This window comes from Oryx dammah, unplaced genomic scaffold (genome assembly GCF_014754425.2).
Source record: "Oryx dammah isolate SB20612 unplaced genomic scaffold, SCBI_Odam_1.1 HiC_scaffold_11056, whole genome shotgun sequence".
Taxonomy (NCBI): domain Eukaryota; kingdom Metazoa; phylum Chordata; class Mammalia; order Artiodactyla; family Bovidae; genus Oryx; species Oryx dammah.
The window spans coordinates 1,025,841-1,044,113 of NW_024080450.1; the positions used below are offsets into that span (position 1 = coordinate 1,025,841).

The following is an 18,273-nucleotide window of genomic DNA, read 5'->3' on the forward strand; positions in this document are numbered from 1 at the left end:
TCGAGGTCTCTGCTCAAGCCCCTGCTGAATACCAAAATCTGTTTCCCACCCCTGGGGGTTGTGACCCATCAAGACAGGCTCTCTCCCCCATGTCCTGGGACTCTACTTCCCCAGTTCCTGCTTGCATCAGTCATTCACTCACGCATTTGACATTTATTTAGCTCTGCTTCCCATGGGAGGAGCATCTGTTCTATGGCAGACCGGGCTCTAGGTGCCAGGAGATGGCGGCCATAGGACTACCCTCATGGAGCTCACAGGTGCCATCCAAGTAGCTAGGTAGTGGAACATCACGCTCACTACTCTAAGGGAAAAGAGTGTGGCACTCTGGGCAAGGGCAGAGGGGCTTATCCAGACTTCTTTTAGGTGACATGTAGGCTGTCGTTCCTTCCCCGAGGGGCCTATGGAGTCAGACTCAGCACTCTTACATGGACAGACATAACACTTACCTATTTTATTTAGTATTCATCTTCCCTGACTAGAATGTGACTCTCATGAGGGCAGGAGATTTTTAAATATCTTTTTTATTTTTTAACGGCAAAAAGTAAACAATAAAGCGCACACATCTTAAGATCACAACTTAAATTCTGACATACGTATGTATGCTCTTGGAAACCTCCCTTCCCTCCCTAGCCCCTCTCCACTCCCAGCAAAGGTAACTGCAATTCTGGCTTCTCACTGTAAATCAGCTTTGCCTTGAGCTCTATGGAAATGAAATCATTCAATACATACTCTTTTCTGTTTGGTTCTTGTTTCCCCCACCCCTTGCTCAATGTTTTGGTTGTGAGCTTTATCCATGTTTGTTGTGTGTAGCTATAGTTGTCCTTTTCCATTGTTGGAACTCTATCACAATCTATTCATTCACTTAGTGGTTTCCAGTTTGAGGCTATAATGAATAAACTGCTAAGAACATTCTTGGTAAATATGCACAGTAATGTCCTTTGGCTATACATCTAGGAGTGGAATTGCTGGGTCATGGGATATACATATGTTTAGCTTAGAAGATCCTGCCAAACAGTGTTCCAAAGTGGTTGAACCAACTTATATACCCACCAGCAGTGTGCGGAGTTTTAGTTGCTCCACAGCCTTGAGAGGGAAGAGATTTTCATCTGGTTGGTTCACTACTGTCTTGTCACTTAAGTCAATGCCTGGCATATACTAAGTGTTCAATACATATTTATTGACTGCCTTATGGATGGAGGAACTATCAGCTCTCCTGGGGTCCTGTTCCGGCTCTGGTACTAACTTGCTGTGTGACTCTGGGCAGGTGACTCTCCCTCTCTGAGCTGATTCCCTGTCTGTGCCATCAAGAGAGGGATACTGGGGGCTTTGCCTTCAGTACCAGCTGCATGTTGTGAAAGCTGGACACCTGCTCATTTGTTTACTCCGCTCCTATTGATTGACATCCTACTATCTCCTGGGGTGGCAGAGGTGTGATCTGTAACATGCTGCTGTTGACCTCTTTTAGGTCAGCCAAGACCAGGTCACTGCCCATCTTGTCCTGGAGACTGCTCCTCCTCCCTGTGTCCAGCCCTGACCCCAGGGGGAGGGGGTCTGGACTGAGCCTGCGGATGGAAAATGTGATTAATAATCAAAAAAACATCCAAGAGGAAGAGACCAGGAAAACAACTCAGGGAAGGCTTCTCGCCCAGGGGAGGGGGGCCATGTCCTGGGCCTCGGGACAGCGCCGGCCGCTCTCTGGCCGCCCTTTCTGGGAAGCTGCCATAGGAGTGGGTGATTTTAGCCAAAAGTGAAAAAAAAAGTCACCCTAATTATTGATGAAAAAAGATGCCCCCTTCAATGTAAATGACACTTCCCCCGGGGGCTTCCTTCTACTCTGTTACTCCCCTCTTAATGGTCCCCCTGCTTGGTCAGGCTGGGGGGTCCTGGAGACACTGGGCTGGGGGCAGAGGAGGAATTTCAACATGAAATGTTTTGTTCATTAAGAGAGAACATAGGGGGAAATTCCCTTTCTGCCTGGGCCTGGGCAGCCCAGGCAGATACTCAAAAGCTATTGTGAAAAATTGAGTCTGAGCTGCAGAATGGGTGGTGGTGATGGCAGGGTGGGGGCGGGGGGACACAGACAGTCTCTCCTCTCCTCTTAGACTCCTAACTGTCAGCAGTTTCCTAAGCCTTAATCCTTCCTCCTTTCAGGGATTTCATTCCCCAGTCCCAAGGTCTCAGGTTGCCCTCAAACTTCCTTCTTAGCAAAACAGGAGGAACTGGGGTTAGACTGGAGTTAGAACTTCCAACTAAGGAGGAAGGAAGGATACCAAAGGCGATGGGGGAGCCTTGGATCTATTTGAATAACTTAGAATTCTGATAGAATATGTTGGGAACCGTAGGCAGCGAATGTGAGGGGGCCTGGGGCAAGAGCAAAAGCATCTCTTTCTCACAGCGGCTTTAGAGAACCCCAGCGAGGATGAAGAGATGGCTCCAGAGAACTGGGGGCAATTCCCGGCTGAATACTTAAGCACCACCATTATGGCTTCAGCACTAACCCCTTCTCTACCTTTAGGTAATCTGCTCTTTTCCGGTGCCAGAGAGTGAAGGGGTCAGGGTACACTCAGGTGGCGATCCAGATTCCAGAAAGGGGTGGTCTGCAGGGGGTGTTGTAAATGGGCCCTAGGTGGTGTCCCAGGGTGTTGTGTGAGTCATCTCTGGGGGGCTGAGCTGGACCCTGAGCGTGCTGGGGGGCTGGTGCTCCAGGCCCCCCTCCCTGGCTCGGCCTGGGGCTATGTCGGATCGGGTTTCTCGGCGCCTGGAGCCTCCGCGAGGCCGAGCTGTTCCCGGGCCCCGGCCAAGCCGCCCCGGGCGCTGGCACTGTGTGAGGAAGCAGGAGGGGGGTGAGGGGGAGCAAGGGAGGGCTGCGAGGGCGTTTACGTAACTGCCTCTGGGAGCCCGCCCCGACCTGCCAAACCCCAGTGTGGGACTTTGTGTGATTGAGAGCGTGTGTGACTCTGCGTGTGTGCCACGTGGTGTGACTGAGTACTTGGTTGTGTGGGTGACCGTGTCTGTGTGTGGTGCGGTGTGTAAGTGTGTGATTCCAGGAGTTCGGTCCTTGAGACCTCTAACTCCCAGCCCCAGGCAGGGGTCCCGGACTCCCAGTGTGCCATATTGAGGTTCAATATACACATTTCACTCTTTGAGACTAGGTATGTAACATGATGGGCTTTCCAGCTGGCGCTAGTGGTAAAGAACCCACCAGCCAATGCCAGAGACATCAGAGACCTGGGTTCGATCCCTGGGTCAGGAAGATCTGCTGCAGAAGGGCATGGCAACCCACTCTAGTATTCTTGTCTGGAGAATCCAATGTACAGAGGAGCCTAGTGGGCTATAGTCCTCGAGGTTGCAAAGAGTTGGACACGACTGAGTGACTTAGCACACACACACATGTGATTTTAAATAAGGTGTGTCCAGCATTTGGAGGTAAGACAGTCTGGGTGTGTATTTGTGATTTTGGGTAGCCAGGTATGTGCCCCAAGGTGGACCTTTCTGATGGTATAACAGGTTAGAAATAAGCACCATTTCCTGAAGGAGCACTGGAAAATGTAGATGGGGTGGGGGCTCTCTTTCCTTGAGGACAAAGGAATCGGAAAGGGTCCTTGTCACCCAAAGGCTTAGCATGGCACAGCTATCTCCAGGGAAAGGGGGGTGGGTGGGAGGTGGTCCAAGTGTAGGTCAGGATGGAGGAGGGTGTAGCCAAAAGTCTTTCATGGTAGCCATAAAACTCAGGAGTTTTACAGAGTCAGGGAGAACCCCCACCTCCAATTTCCCAAGGCCTTCCAGAATGCTCAAATCTATAATCCCCGTCTCTTGCAGAGCACTAGGGCTCTGCACTAGGGACGTTATTCCCTGCTGACCCATAGGAGAGGCAGATGGTGAAGATGGCGTGGGGTTGGGGGAGGGGGTCAGCAAAGTGGGATGTGGCTTAAGGATAAGTGGGCACGAAAGAGAAGGGGACTGATGTAGAGCTGGGGCTACCGGGGATAGGGACGCCTATTAAAGCCGGAGAGGAGACAGGTCCAGCTCCTGCAAGGGATTTGAAGAGCCACCGACGAGGCTCGGCTTTGCCGCCAGGGGGATGGGGTAAAGGAGGGTTCAACACGGAGGCTTAGAAAGCTCAGAAGCTCGTTTGCAGACAGGGCACTGGAGCCAGCAGGAGCAGAAAAGCACGAGTAATTTGTTGCCCCAGCCAAGACGCAAGGAGAATCTCTTCTGGACCAGGCGGCAGGGGCAGGTGGGAGACAGGGGCCGCACCCTCGTTGCTCGTTTAGGAGGACGCTGCTGCCTCTTTGCTTGAGCTGCGGCTTGAGCGGGAACGCGCCTCCCGCACCGCCCGCCAGGTGTCGCTGTGGCCCTGGGGAAGCGGGCGCGGCCGCTGGGTACTGCGCCGCGAGAAGCTGCAGATAGACCGACGGTGGAATCCGTTCCGACGCGCGCCTCTGGTCCTCGCTAATCCTCGGAAACAGCGATTTACCTGGCTGCCGGACCCCGGTTACCCCGCCCGGACCCTGCCCCAGCACCCGCGGGCTTGGGCACGACCTATGGCACCCCAGCGCCCCCAGGTGGGGAGGGCACGTTGATCCGGGGCGGATCTCCCCTCTGATCTCAACCTGGCAGAAAGCTGCTGAGTCCAGGACACGGGAAGATCTGGAGGTCAAGTCAGCCCACCAAGAACCCCGCAGATCTCGACGCCAGACTGCGGCTCGAGGGGAGGGGCGCCGCCCCCCTCAGCACCCAACCTCTCCCAGGCCTAGTTTCGGCGCAGAAGGAGAGGCAATTCCTGACACCCCCACCGCCGCCTCCCTCACCCCCAGATTCTGTCGCAACGTTTCCACTCCTTCCCGGTGCCCACCACCCTGTCTCCGCCCGCGACGTGGGTACTTGAAGGCTCCTGATCCAGAGAGGCCAGATAGAAGACACCTACTGTGGGTGGGCGTGAGCTGATTTCGGCTGGAAGTCACTATTTCTCCGTGTGTCCCTAAGCCCCAGCTGGCCCTCTCTGAGCCCCAGCCCCGGCTGACCCCTGCTGGTTGCACTGATGGGATCCTGCGGCCATGGAAGTAAAAGTGAAAAGCCCGGGCAGTGGCGGGAAGGTTTTTTCCTCTGCAATGGGAGTCCCTGAGGCATTTGTTGGGAAAAGGGCCCGGGCGCTCTGGGCAGCCTAGTAGGGAAGGGTGTGAGGAAGTAGCGAGATACTTCCTTCCCCCTCTTCCCGGCCCGCAAACCTCGCACAGCTCCCCGGAGGGGCCAGGCAGCTGGGATTATGGGTCAAAGGTCAGATGAAAAATCCAAGGGGTGGGGATGGGGGTGGGCCACTCGTTCTCCGCCCCCTGGCATTCACCCTTTCTGTGGCGCTCTCCTGTAGCCTTAGAGGTAGTCGGGTTGTCTAACCTGAATGCCTCCCTGTAATAGCCAGACCCCAGGCCCCGGGGCGCGGGAAGTGAGCACACCAGCCCGCGAGAGGCCCAAGCTGCGAAAGGGAAGCTCGAGGGGTGAACCTCCAGCGCCCAACTCTGGCACTCGCGCTCTGGCACTGCCGACCCGGGCAAAAAGGGCGCACTCTCCCTACATCCCGCATCCCAGTGGCGGTCAATCCCCAGGCCGTGAGTCCGGGGATGGGTTAGGTGAGGGTGAAGGAGAGGGGAAAGGGGTAGTTGTGGTGTATCACCGGAAACTTGATGGGAGGAGAGGGCCTGGGTTTTCAGCCTGGTCCACTTCGGGTCGTGCGAGCAAACAGTACCCCTTCCTTCGATGTGAGGGGTGTACGTGTCTAAGACTGGGAGAGGGGGCGTCGTTGCTGGGGGCGGTAGGAGATCTGGGAAGGGCAGAGGCGGCTGGGCTCTTCGGCCCAAAGTAGGGCCTGGGGGCTCCTGCTCCAGCTCTTCTCACGGAGATGCTGGCGGGAGGACCCTGAGAGTTGGCCCCGCGTGTGCCAGGGTGTCCGTGCGAGGCACTAAGGGCTCGAACGTGCGGGAGTGTGCGCCGCGGAGACCTGGCCAAGGCTGAGCGAACGAGGGAGTGTGAATGAGCGACCCTGGGGGATTGGATGCGCGCCCGGCGGCCCTGGGGAATCCGGCGGAGTGGGTGTGGGTGTGGGTGCGCGCGCGTTTCTGAGACCCGCGGTCCCGGCTGCGCGTGAAGCACGGGGACTACAGCCGTCTGGAGGGCGTTCCCGAGAGAGGGTGAAGGCGAGGGGGCCACGCGTGCCAGTGCGGGCGAGTGTGCCCGCGGGGGGAGGGTGGGAGCCAGCCTGAGTGAGGGGGAGTGGGGGCTCACAGGCCTGCGCAGGATGACTGTGCCCGCGCGTGCCAGGAGCGGGAGCGTGCCACGGCGGGGGCGCGCGGGGGCCGTGGTCGGGAGGGGGTCGCGGCGCGCGGCCGCGGAGGCGCGGGGAGACAAGGAGGGAGGGGGAGGGGAGCGAGGGCGCGCGCGGCCGGGCGGGCGCCCGCGGTCACATGGGCGAGGGAAGGAGGGAGGGAGCGCGCGAGGGAGGGAGGAGGATGGGGGGGGTTAAAGCCGCCGAGCGCCGAGGAGCCGGTGCAGAGCGGGCGGCGGCGGCAGCGGAGGCGGCGGCTCCAGCCGGCGCAGCGCGGGGCTCGGCGGCGGGATCCGGCGGCGGTGCTAGCTCCGCGCTCCCTGCCTCTCTCCCTGCCGGAGGCGGTCGAAGGGCTAGGCGCGGAGCCCCGGCGGCCCGAGAGCGCGGTGAGTACCTCGCGCGGAGCGCGCGCGGCCGGACCCTCAAACCCTCAGGTTGACCGACAGATCCGCGGCCCTCGTGCGCGCGGGAAGAGGGAGGGGATGTGCATGGGCCCGAGACTGGGGTGGGGGGACAAGAAAGTTCACGGGAAACTTTGCCCGTAAACTCGGGGGCGGGGGCGCAGAAGAAGCAGCCCCCCACGTCCGGGCGCGCCGGGGGTTGGGCGTGGTGGTGGTGGGGCGGACAGTCGGCCGGCGGGAGGTGGCAGGGATCGATCGCCCTAGCACCGGGTTCTCCCTCACCTCTCAACGTCGCGCGCAGGGTTTGGGAAAATTCCGGAGCTGGGGGGTCGTAGTGACCCCCGCGCGCCCAGAGGCGGCTTCCTTCTCCAGCAGAAATCTGGACTTGAAAGCGCCCAGGGGTGTGAACGGAAGGTTGCGCGTCCGCCAGTATATGGGTGTCCATGTGAATCCGCTTGTGTGTGTGTGTGTGTGTCGGCGCGAGCCTGCCTGTGGTTTCCTCGTGAGTCCGCCTGGATGTATCTCCGTTTAGTGGGTCTCCTCCAGAATCTCTTTGTAAGTGCTCCCGTGTTGTGTGTCCGTGTGAGTCCGCCTGCGGTGTATCCCCGCCTCTTTGTGAGTCTGCCGGTGTGTGTCTTCCCCTAGTGCGGCTCTGCTGGAGCCAGCCTGGGTGCCCCTGTGCTGCCCGGAGTAGTGTAGCGCCCGGTGCGTGGGGGCTGGGCCGCGGGGAGGTCACCAGACGGACAGCTCTCCTCCTCGGCTCCGAGCCTCTCCTCTCCCGAGCCTCTCTTCCAGCGCTAGATCTCGCGCTCGCCCGCTCCCTTGGCCCCCTCCCCCCGTCAGTAGCTTCAGGCGGGCAGGACTATTTCACGCCTTGTTGAAAATTCAGGATTTTCTTTCTCTTTCCGTCTAGTCTCTCTCTTTTGAGAAGCGTCTGTGTGGCTGGCAGTGTTGTGTCTGCAACACTGGGTGTGTGTGTGCATGCCGCTGGAGAAGTGTGTCTGCAACACTATTTGCTTTGCCTGTAGTACTTAATGTAATTGTGTCTGTGTCACTGGGGGTATTCCTGTGGCTGTAATCACGGAGGTGGTGGGTGTATGAAATGCTGAGTGTGTTTGTGCATCTGTAATTGCTGTTTGTCGGGGGGTCTGAAACACTGAGTGCATTTTTGTGTGTCTAACTCTGGGTATGATTGTGTACCAATGCATGTGTGGGGATGATGGAGCTTGAACAATTAGATGTTTCTATGGCTGTATGGCTAGCCAGAGCTTGGTAGGTGGAGGGGACTGTGTCTCCATAAATTCTGCATACCTGTTCCACTGCCAAAATCCACACAGATCCTCTGGGCTGGTTCTTAGGGCTCCTGGTCGGGATTGGTGACATGCAGCCCTTCACTCACACTCCATCACGGTTAATACTCCGACTGGGACCCTGAGCCTTATGTGAAAAGTAGGAGTTTAAAGTTCACGTGCAAGACTTCTAGAGGCTCTGGAATTTATACTCAGCTTCATACTGGGACACTTAAACGCATATGGATTCACACTCAGAGTTACCACAGGACAGTGGACTTCCACTCAGATTCACACTTATATTCTGGTCATATCCAGTGATACATTTCAGTCCTGGAGTTTACACTCAGACTCACATTGGGACTCTAGGCTCACACTTAGATTCACATTTCTGTCCTGAGGCTCATAGGCTAATACTGAGACCTAGAGCCCAAGCTCAGAACTCCCAGAGGTCCTAAGGCTCACACTGGGACTCACACTGACACCATGGAGCTTTCTCAGATTCACACATTCTGGGGCTCACACCCAGACTCACCTGGGGAACCAGGGGTTCATTTGAGCTCAAGGACTCACATAGGACATTGGGGTTCATACATGCATGCTCACATCTTGGAGTTCACACTCAGATTCACACTAGGACACGCAAGATACTCACTTCCATCCTGGGATCACTTAGGGACCCATACTTATAAAGGGACCCCAGTGCTCATACTCAGACTCACGTGGGGAACCTTAGCTAACCCTCAGAAAGCCCCAAAGACCAGGGGCTTACATGAACACTAGGACTCTTGTCTGTACTGACTTGTTTGGGAATCCTGGGGCTCACAGTTAGACTCCCATTTCAGCCCTGGGGCTTATAGTCATATGCACAGTGAGACCAGCATTCACACTCAAACCTAAACTTCCATCTTGGTGTTCACACTCAGACTGACATCCCTGGTAGTTACATTAAACTTACTTCCATCCTGGGGCTTAGATTCAGAGTCACACTAGGGCCCCAGTGCTCACACTCAGACTGGTACTTGCACCCTGAGGCTTTCATATTCACATGGAAACCCTGGGATTCACACTTAGAATCACACTAAGTTAGCTTTCCATTCTGGGACACTCAAACCCACATTAGGATTATGTTCACACTCCCAGGGTAACTTAGAACTCACAGTTCAACTCACCCATGCTTTCACTGGTTTATGGTATGTCTCGGGGCAGCTGGGGACAGGAACAGAGACTATTACAAGATCTGTGTTTTCCAGAGGTGGGGAGTGGAAGAGATGTGTTTGGTCATGTCCATTACTTGGGTCGTGGGCTGGTGGAGAGTGGTGGGAAACACCCAGTTAAACCCTTCTGCCTGTTCTTCCACAGGAGACTAGGCTCTCAATCACTCTCAGGACGGCTGAGTGGCTTTTTGGTTCAGGGGTGACATGTACCCTTAGGGTTCCCTATGAACCATGTACATGCACAGTTTTGTTCAGTAGTTTTGGGTACCTCTCCTGTGATAGAGAGGGTCAGGTATTGGGGAAATAAGACTAATGTCTTCCCAAGACATCTCCCCCATCCCAGTCATCCTTCAGATGGGAGCAGTGTGAAAGCTGACTTGAGGGGGATAGACATCTGGCTTCTTTGACCTCTCCTAGACAGCGAATCTCTGATTCTAGGGGAGATGGTAGCCCCAGATCTATGGTGAGAAGGTGGCTGGGGGAGAAGACTGGAGTGGAACGCACCCTCTTCTCTCTCCTTTTCCCTGGCTGGAATGGGGTTGGGCCACGTTTTGTTATATCTCGCAGTGTCTCCTGGAATGCCTGAGTCCTTATCCTGTCTCCAGCATCTGCCTGGGGTTCTCCTCCCAGAAGAGCAGTAGTTCTGCGGGGGTGGGATGGGGTGGCCATTGGGTCAGGTTGCAATCAGTCTTAGGACTCCACCTGCCTTGAAGACACTGCCCGGGGCTTTACACCCTTCTTTTTATGGAGGCCAGTGCACCAGCACCCCACGAAGTAGGGATCTGGCTCTCAGGCTCAGATGGCTAGGCTGTAACTGCTCCTTGTCCCAGAGCAGGACACGTGCTCTCCAGCCCCCCTATGGGAGTGAAGGGCTTAAAGGCAAGGCGCCCTGCTCTGCCCCCCCATGGTGAGTTGAAGTGTAAATGAATCGGAAACAGATGGAGCGTATTTTCTTTGAAATGCAGATGGGTTTTGGGGGGGACCATGTGTGCCCGGTTGGGAGGGGGGTCCCAGAGAACTAGGAGGCTGAGAAGAGAGCTGACCCCTCCTCCAGACCCACCAAGGGATTGGGGGTGTGTGGGGGGAATACCTCAGCTGTGTAAACTCCAGGGGCCCTGAGTGACCACACCCACCCCAGACCCTAGCTTCCTGTGGGGAGGGGCTGGGGAGGCCGTGGTCCCAGTGGGCTGAGGGCACTGAGGTCATCGCCCCTCTTTACCTCTGCAGAAGGCAAAGAGGGCCCCCAAAGCATAGAGCCATGCTGGGTTGGGGGTCACCAGAGCCAAGGAGGTGAGAGGAAGAGCTGGGCAGACGTGGGGAAGAGTTGAACCCTACAGCTGTGAGGAACCAGCTCCTTGAAGCTGGGGCTGGAACACAAGTCCGAAGGGGCCAAAGTTGTTAATAGACTGGAGTGGTGACTCCTGGGGTTCAGGAATGGACTGAAGCATCCTTAGTCCTGAGGGAGGTCAGAATGCCCCACTGTACACTGCCTCTCCTTCCTCTTTGCAGTGCTTAGCAAGGCTGCAGAGTGACTAACTGCCTGTGAAATCTGGGACTTAGGGGTGGGGGTCCACAAGCCTCAGCTCCCACCGACCCTGCCTCTGGTATAGACAAGGTACGCAGTGGGAGGCCAGTGTTGAGTAAACAATCTTTCTCTACAACCAGACTGAGTAATGTTGGTGGGCAGGGCCATGTCCCTAATTCCCTGGCCTGCAGGGATTAGGTGCTCAAGAAATGTTGAGGAATGAACACTGAGTGGGACAGACTGTGGGGAGAGGGAACTCTCCAGGGTTTGTGGCTTGAGACTCAACAGCCTCTGTGGCCTAACCCTGTTTTTTGGTTTGAACCACCCCTAAGTGATTTGCAAGCAAGATTGAAGGAAGGACTTCCCTGTATTCAGGGAAGGAGTGCAAAGGATGGGCAGCTTCTTCCTTGAAAAGGTCTGTGGCAGAGATCAGAGCTCAATTCTGTCCTCTCCCCAGCTTCAGGATTTTTCAGAAGATGGGAAAATGCTTTCTTCCCCCACGTGGTCGTGAGCATGTCCCTTGCTTTCTCTAAATCTCGTTTTCTTGGACTCTAGCTAAAGCAGTGGACCCTAGGTCCGAGCCTTTGAGGATGGGCTTCCCTGGTGGCTCAGCTGGTAAAAATCTGCCTGCAATGCAGGAGACCTGGGTTCGATCTCTGAGTTGGGACAATCCCCTGGAGAAGGGAACGGCTACCCACTCAAATACTCTGGCTTGGAAAATTCCATGGACTGTATAGTCCTTGGGGTCGCAAAGAGTCGAACACGACTGAGCGACTTTCACTTCACTTCTGAGGTTTAGCTGCTGTGGGCACCATGGACTGTCTGTATTGGTTATTAATGTCTGTCTGAGAACACAGAGTTCAGATCCTAAAAATACCCTGTGCAGCCAGAGCCTCGGAGGTGCTGGGGTAGCAGTGGCTGCATCTTGATGGGATAGGCACAGAGGCAGGAGAGACAGAAAGAGTGCAGGGAAACTGAGGCAGGCAGCATGGGCCAGGAGTTAAACAGGAGAAAGAGCCTTCGCTTTGTAGGGAACAAAGGTTTCTGAAAGAGCGGTGCCAGTTAGTCACATTATGGCAACATTTAAGGTAATCTGTTATCTTGCGCCACCAAGAATTTCTTTCTCAGAGAGAGCCTGGAGATACAACTGATAACAGACACAAAAATCAAGTAGTCATTGGTAACCATTTCAAGTCCAGCTTCAGGATGTTCCAAAATGGTGTGTGACCAAGGAAAATATCTTCCCCAGGTAGCCTTTTCTGAGCCACTGACCCTATCCCTTCTCCTAGAGCTCTTCCTTGCAGCCCAAGTCCCAGTGAGTTTCTTCCACACCCCGTGCTATACGTCCCCACCTCACTTCTGACCCCCGGGCCTCTGTGGAGCCCCTCTCCCTCAGGAGAAAGGGACTCAGAGTGGTCCCGGAAAGGTAAGATGAGCCCAGCCTCTGAGGACAGATGTCATGTGACCTTGGCCCATGAGCTGACCTTTCTGGGCCCCTCCGTGAAATCGCGGGATGGGGGCTGGGCTCTGAGAGAACGTGGTTTTGGCACCCATCCAGGTCCCTGACGTCAATGACTCTCCAAATAATGGAATCAATATTGGGGGGGGTGGGCAAGCGTGAACCAGGCCCCAGCGATTAGAAACAGATCAGCACAAACCCACAGCTGACTCTGATAGAGCTGCCTTGGAGAGCTAGGGTGGGGGGCCTGGGAGGAGGTGGACTTGAGGAGGGGGCTCAGGAATGGAGGCAGAGCCACTGGGTGTCCAAAGCGTGGGGTACACAAGTGGGCAGAGACTCTGAGGCTGCCGGGGTGGGAATAATGAGATGGGGGGTGGGGGTGGGGCTGTCCTGGACCCTTCCTTGTTTGAGCCTGTGGGGTTCTGAGACTGAGGTAACTTGGTGAATGGAGATTTCTTTCAGCCAGTGAGTGATCAAGAGTTCATCTCTCTGCATCCCAGACCTGGGCCCCTCGGCCATATTAGGGCTCAGAGGTTATACCAGGGGAACAGAGGAGCTGGGGGAGGGTTCTGAGTGAGATCTAAATGGCATGACCTTTTTCTTAGAGGCATGGGGCATTAATCCAACATAGAGAAATGGGTATTCCCCTTCAGATTGGGAGTCTGGCCTCCTTCCCCAGCTCATGTCCTCTCAGCCCCCTATAAGGCAGCAGGTGAGGATGGAGGGGGCCCTGGGGTCTATTGGGGGCTGGCCTGGCAGCAGCTAACAAAAAAAACAGGAAGAAGGGCTGGGGGGAGCGGCTGTAATTATGGGGCATTTATTATTAATCAGATGAAACTGCTAGAAGCAGCTGGTGTAATGTGTGTAGTGATACAGACTCTGCATGCCCCCAACACAGGCACACTCGAATGCATACTCCCCTACACGTTCACTTATACACGAGTCCTGTTTTGCTTTCAGTTTGCTTTCCTGAACGTTGGATGACTCTCTGTTAGTCTGCCTGTGTACGTCAGTGTGTATCTGTCTGTTTTTTCATGTCAGCCTGCATCCTCCTCTCCCTCTGTTGTCTCCTTTCCCCACCGCCTCTGTCGTCCCTCAGCCCCATGTGTCTGTCTTCCTCTATGTCTCCATCTCTGTGGGCCTGTCGGTGTGTCTGTATCTCTTACCACCAGTCAGCCTGTCCCTAACACCTTGTTTGAGTTTCCGGCCATCTCTCCCTGGTTGGTGGTACCTCTGCCTCTCCGGGCAGATTTTGATGACATGGAGTTCCTTTTTCATGCGTATGTGTTTAGGCACCTTATCATGCCTTTGGCAGACACTGTGGTGGGGAATGGAGCAGTTGGATCCTGAGAATCTTCCAGGGTCTTGTAGAAGTCAAGGGCTCTGTCCAAATAACTGGAGTCCTAGAAGCAACAATGACTTTCAGAATAGCTTTCTTCAGCACCAGTCATGTGACGTTGGGCAAGGTAAAGTGCTTTTGTTCTCTGAGCCTCAGTTTTCTCATCTGCAAAATGGGAACAAGATTACCTTCAAAGGTTGTTTTGGTGATCTGGTACAAAACTATGTTAGGTCTTCATCATGGTGTTTGGCTCATCAGGGGTCCTGAGCAAGTGTTAGCTGTTCCCGTTATTATTGGGAAAGGCACTGTGCTGGCTGGGGAGAGATCTGCAGAGGGAAGCTGCACTAGTAGAAGGGCTCCAGAAGGAGATTTGCACTCAAATCTCTGCTCTGGAATTGATCGGCTGTGTGATCTTCGGCCAGTTAACCTCCCAGAATCTGTTTTTTCAGCTGTCAAATGGGAACAATAATAGAACCTACCTCATGGAGAAGTCATGAAGATTAAATGAGATCATGTATATAAAGTGCCTAACACAGTTCCTGGCACATAACAGATGCTCAATAAATCATAGTGGTGATGAGGAGAAGACAGCATGATGGTGTGTGTTTCTGCCTGCTGGGGGCCATGTGTCCCTGTGTGAGTGTGCATGGGAGGATGTGTGTGACGTGGAGGTACTTGTGTCTGTGAACTGGTTGTGTGGGGATTTCACATGGTCTGTGGGTTTGCATCTATGTGTGGTGTCAGGCTTCTGGCCTCTCCTTGTCCCTGCAGTTGAGAACCTAATGTCTGCAAAGGGTGCTTCAGGGAGTCTGGACCACTCCCAATTTTTTCTCCTCTGGACACTGACCTGCTACCTGCCTCAGTTTCCCCTTCTCACAGTGGGGTTGTGAGTGTGAAATGAGCTCTGAGTTTGACTAAGGTCTGCGGCTCCTCTGTGGCCTCTGATTTGTGCCCTTTGCCCTTCTAGAACCCAGCCTTGTCACATCATCCCACCCCCTTGGTTTCAGAAGTCTCCAGAAGAACCTGGTCTGGAGGAAGAGGAGGACATTGATGTGCTCGGTGTGCAGTGGTTGGTGAAGAGGTATGTGCTGGGGGCCCGAGGGAGGCAGGTCAGTTTCAGGGCAGCTGGCAGGTGCCATGGGGGCCGAAGGTCTGGGGATGTGAGTGAAGGAGGGTCTGAGATCCCTTCCTGTTCTTCCCCACTCCTTCCTCCTGAGGCTTTTCATGCCCCCATGACAGGCCTATAAAAGGGAGGAGACTTACTCACCATCACACAGGCAAGGGCAAAGCCAGGTCAGAAAACTCAGTTCTGCACTGCTGGGGCTGAATCCCGGATATGGGAGCATGTTTCTCTCTCATTGTCAGGCTGCTTCTCTGCCCAAAGCATCTCTCTGGCTTAATTGGTGGGGAGCAGCTGAGCTTGGAGGAGATGGGATGGAGGGTCAGAAAGTCCAAAATCTTCTGAGGCCAGCCTTGGGGGTTGGGCCTGACTCTCCCTGCCTTTCATTCAGGCCAGGCAAGGCCCCTGGATTGGCAGCCCCAGGGTGGGGGTGCTCAAGAAATCGAGGCGCTGGAGCGGAACGGAAGGGCCTATTGTCGAAAACCCGCCAGAGGCCCACAAAGGCCGGCAGGGCTTTTCATCTCAGCTCCCAAACAGACTGGCCATTTTCCTGGCCTGGAGGTGGGGTGGGGGTGTGTGGGGCTGACCCTTCAGAACTAGCAGTGGGGTGTTGTCGAGGGTGGGGTCCAAGCCGAGTGTATCTCAGGCTGACAACATTATGGCCATAAAAGGGACTTAAAATGGAGCTGGGGTTCTGAAGAGTAGAAAAGGGACTTTAGAAGGCTGGAGAGGGTTACTCACACTTTAGTCTCCCCGTTCCCAGAGGACCTGAAGACGGCGTGGGGTGTCCATCAGAAGTTCAGATTTGCACAACAATGAGGGGAATACCTGGGAGGAGCTTGGTGGCCGGTTGGGAAACTGAGTTGTTGAGCTGTGCTAATCACCCCACACACACTGGGGACACCTTAGGGAGCCGGAACTGGGGTTGGAGAACAGGCTAGCGGTCAGGCAAGAGAATGGGCTCCCTGGAGCAGGAGGGACTGAGGCCAGACAGCAGGAAGGACTTTCTGCCAATGAACAGTAGCTCAGACGCCCTGACCCTGTCCCTGGGGATCCCTGAGGAGTGCAGAGAGCAGGGGAGCTGGAGAACCCCCCTGCCCCCCAGGGGGAAAGGCTGAGGCGGCTTCTGTGGGGGCAGAGGAGGAGGCTGTGAGGGAGGACTTGGCAGTTCTGTCCACCCTCCCCCAGCAGCACCTTCAGCACCGCTTTAAAACCAGCTTTTTAATTTAACAAAGTGGATGAAAAACTGTTTTTGGAAATAAAGGATATCTGCTGTCTCCCAGGCTAGCACTCAGCCCTTGCAGAGAACCTCTCTCTCCGTTTCTCCTTGCTATTGGGGGCTCCTTTCCTCTCTGCGTCTGTCTCTCTCTTTTGTTTGTTTCTGCTCTTCAGCCCCCCAGCTTCCCCTTGGCCTCCCATCACCGGTCCCCCCCCCCCCCGTTGAGCCTCTGCGGGAGTGTCATCCTCAGCCTCTTATTTCCGTGTCTCTGCATCTCCTTCTGTCTCTCCACTCCCAGTCTCTCTCTTCCGGGCTTGTCTCTCTCTCTTCTGATTCGTCTCTGTCTCCCAGCCTGTCTCAATCTCTGTCTCCCTTCCCCCCCTCCTTTCTCCCCCAACCCCTGCTCTAAATGGGTCTATTTAAAACACCCGACGCTGCCAAGTCAGAAAAGCGTCTCCTGATAAAGCGCATTAGGCGGAGGGAGGGAGGAGGAGGGGGAGGGAGACGGCGGGCGGATGGATTGATCCGAGCCCGTAACCCCATTAATCAGGCATCGTGGATCCCCCTCCCTCCCCCAGCTTCGGCCCCTTCAGAGCTAAAAGCCCCTTAAATATTTATCACCCCTCCCCCATGGGGACAAGGGGAGAGCTGTGTGGCCATCCGTGTGAGCATCCCCAGCCTCCTGGTCTCCCTCCACCATTCCGTGGGGGTGTGTGTGTATACACACGTGTGCACGTGCTCCTGTGTGCATGCATGGGTGTGCACACACACCTGACAAGTCCAGGGACCAACTGCCATCTTGCCCTCCCCAAACCACTGGAGTGGCCTGTTCCCCTGAGCAGCCTCTGGGGACCTGAGGTGTCTGGCCTGGCTTCTGCCCCTCCTGAAGGGTTGGGCATGCAGAGTAGGGGGACCCTGGGGTCCACTGGGGGTCCTAGTGCCCCTCAAAGTGCAGGACTGGAGGACTGGCTGGCATTGAACTGGCATCCTCAGAAAGGAGGGAGGTGAGCTGTGGTTCAATGTCCGGATTCCCCCAAATTTCCAACGCAGGTCACTCAGGGAGTAGAGTTGCGGACTCCAGCTTCTAGAGTGCACAAGGTCCCTAGGAAGGCTGGTGGAAGTTCCCTCTTTCTCCTCAGAGGGCAGAAGTAGACCTGGGGTGGAATGGGGGCTTCCCCTGACCTCAGACAGGCAGGAAGGCAAACTGGACCGGGAGGGGGCTCTTCGTCCCCCCTAGAGACGAGACTCTCTGGGGTGATGTGGGACGGAGAGCCCTTCGCAGCAGAGGTCAGCCCTGAGTGAGACTGGCCGGAGTTGGTCCCAGTTGGCCTGAGAAGACTCGGCCCGGGCGGGGGAGGGGAGGCCGCGGCAGCCCCCAGGGGTGAGGAGGGGCGGGGGTGGCGGTGGGCCGGAGCCGGGAGGGTCCCTTCCCCCTCCCCTCCCCCTGCCTCGAGTGCCACATCTCCTCCTGACTCAGACAATTAGATTCAAAGGATGACCTCACTGCCTGCCGTCCCTCACTCGCTCCCTCCGCTCGCTCGGCTCGCTCGCCCGCCGCGCGCTCCTTCCTCCCCGCCTCCCGGCCCGCTCGCCGCCCAGCTCGCTCGCAACGGCTCGGCCCCCCGCCCGCCGGGACGCTCGGGGGTGGGGGGGACACGCCTGCTCCCCGGGCCGTCCGGGCCCCAGCCCCGAACCCCGGGGGGCCCGATGCCCGCGGGCGGACGGGCGGACCCACGGAGCGCCGGAGGCACCGACGGGGCGCCTGCGCGGGGACCCAGGTCAGTGGCCGCGCGGCCGCGGGGCCGGAGAACTTGTCACCCCCGCCCGCGCCGCCCGCCAGCCCGCCCCGGCGCTTCCCGCTCCTTTCTCGGCCCCCGCCCCCCGCGGCTGCTCAGCGCTCCCCCTGCCAAGCTGTCTCTCTCTCCTCTTCTTTTTCTCTCCCCCCAGCAGCCCCCCTCTGCCTCTGCAGCCGGTGGGAGGGACTGGGACTTCCTGAGGTCCCAGGGATGGGGCCGGGGCCCACTGGCTGCAGCCGGACCAGGCCTCCAGCAAGAGGAGGGGTCTGGCCGTGTCCACTGGCCTGGGGGAGGGGACCACCACCGGGGTGGGAAGGGGGCTACTGAGAGAGAGGCCCCGGTTGTGGGGGTGACGTCCGGACAGAGGGATGAGCTCCCAGTATCTTTCTTTTCCTACATCCTGTGGGCCTCTTGCTCGGCTCCGTTGGTCCCCACCTCTGAGCTAAATAACTTCGGTCCCTGCGGCCAGGTCTCATTGGCCCCCACAGCCTGTGTTCTTTGGAGCCTTGTCACCTAGTTTCCCTTAACCCGGCTGCCTGAATTCTTTTGTCGCTTTCCTTAAGTCTCGTCACCTGGCTTCCTGGGCTTT

At 56.4% G+C, this 18,273-nt stretch overlaps 1 protein-coding gene across 7 annotated transcripts in view; it reads left to right on the top strand.

Annotated features, from left to right (window-relative positions):
- Positions 1-6,544: 6,544 nt before the first annotated feature.
- Positions 6,545-18,273, top strand: part of LOC120860312 (ciliary neurotrophic factor receptor subunit alpha) — a 37,869-nt gene continuing 26,140 nt past the window's right edge. For 2 of the 7 annotated variants that reach the window (XM_040236102.1, XM_040236100.1), the window contains exons 1-2: positions 6,545-6,705; positions 14,517-14,630. The gene's annotated coding sequence lies outside the window, so the exon portion shown is untranslated. Of the gene's footprint in view, positions 6,706-14,516; positions 14,631-17,589; positions 17,667-18,273 lie in introns of those variants that run through there. The other 5 variants (XM_040236101.1, XM_040236107.1, XM_040236104.1 and 2 more) reach the window with 4 other exon arrangements.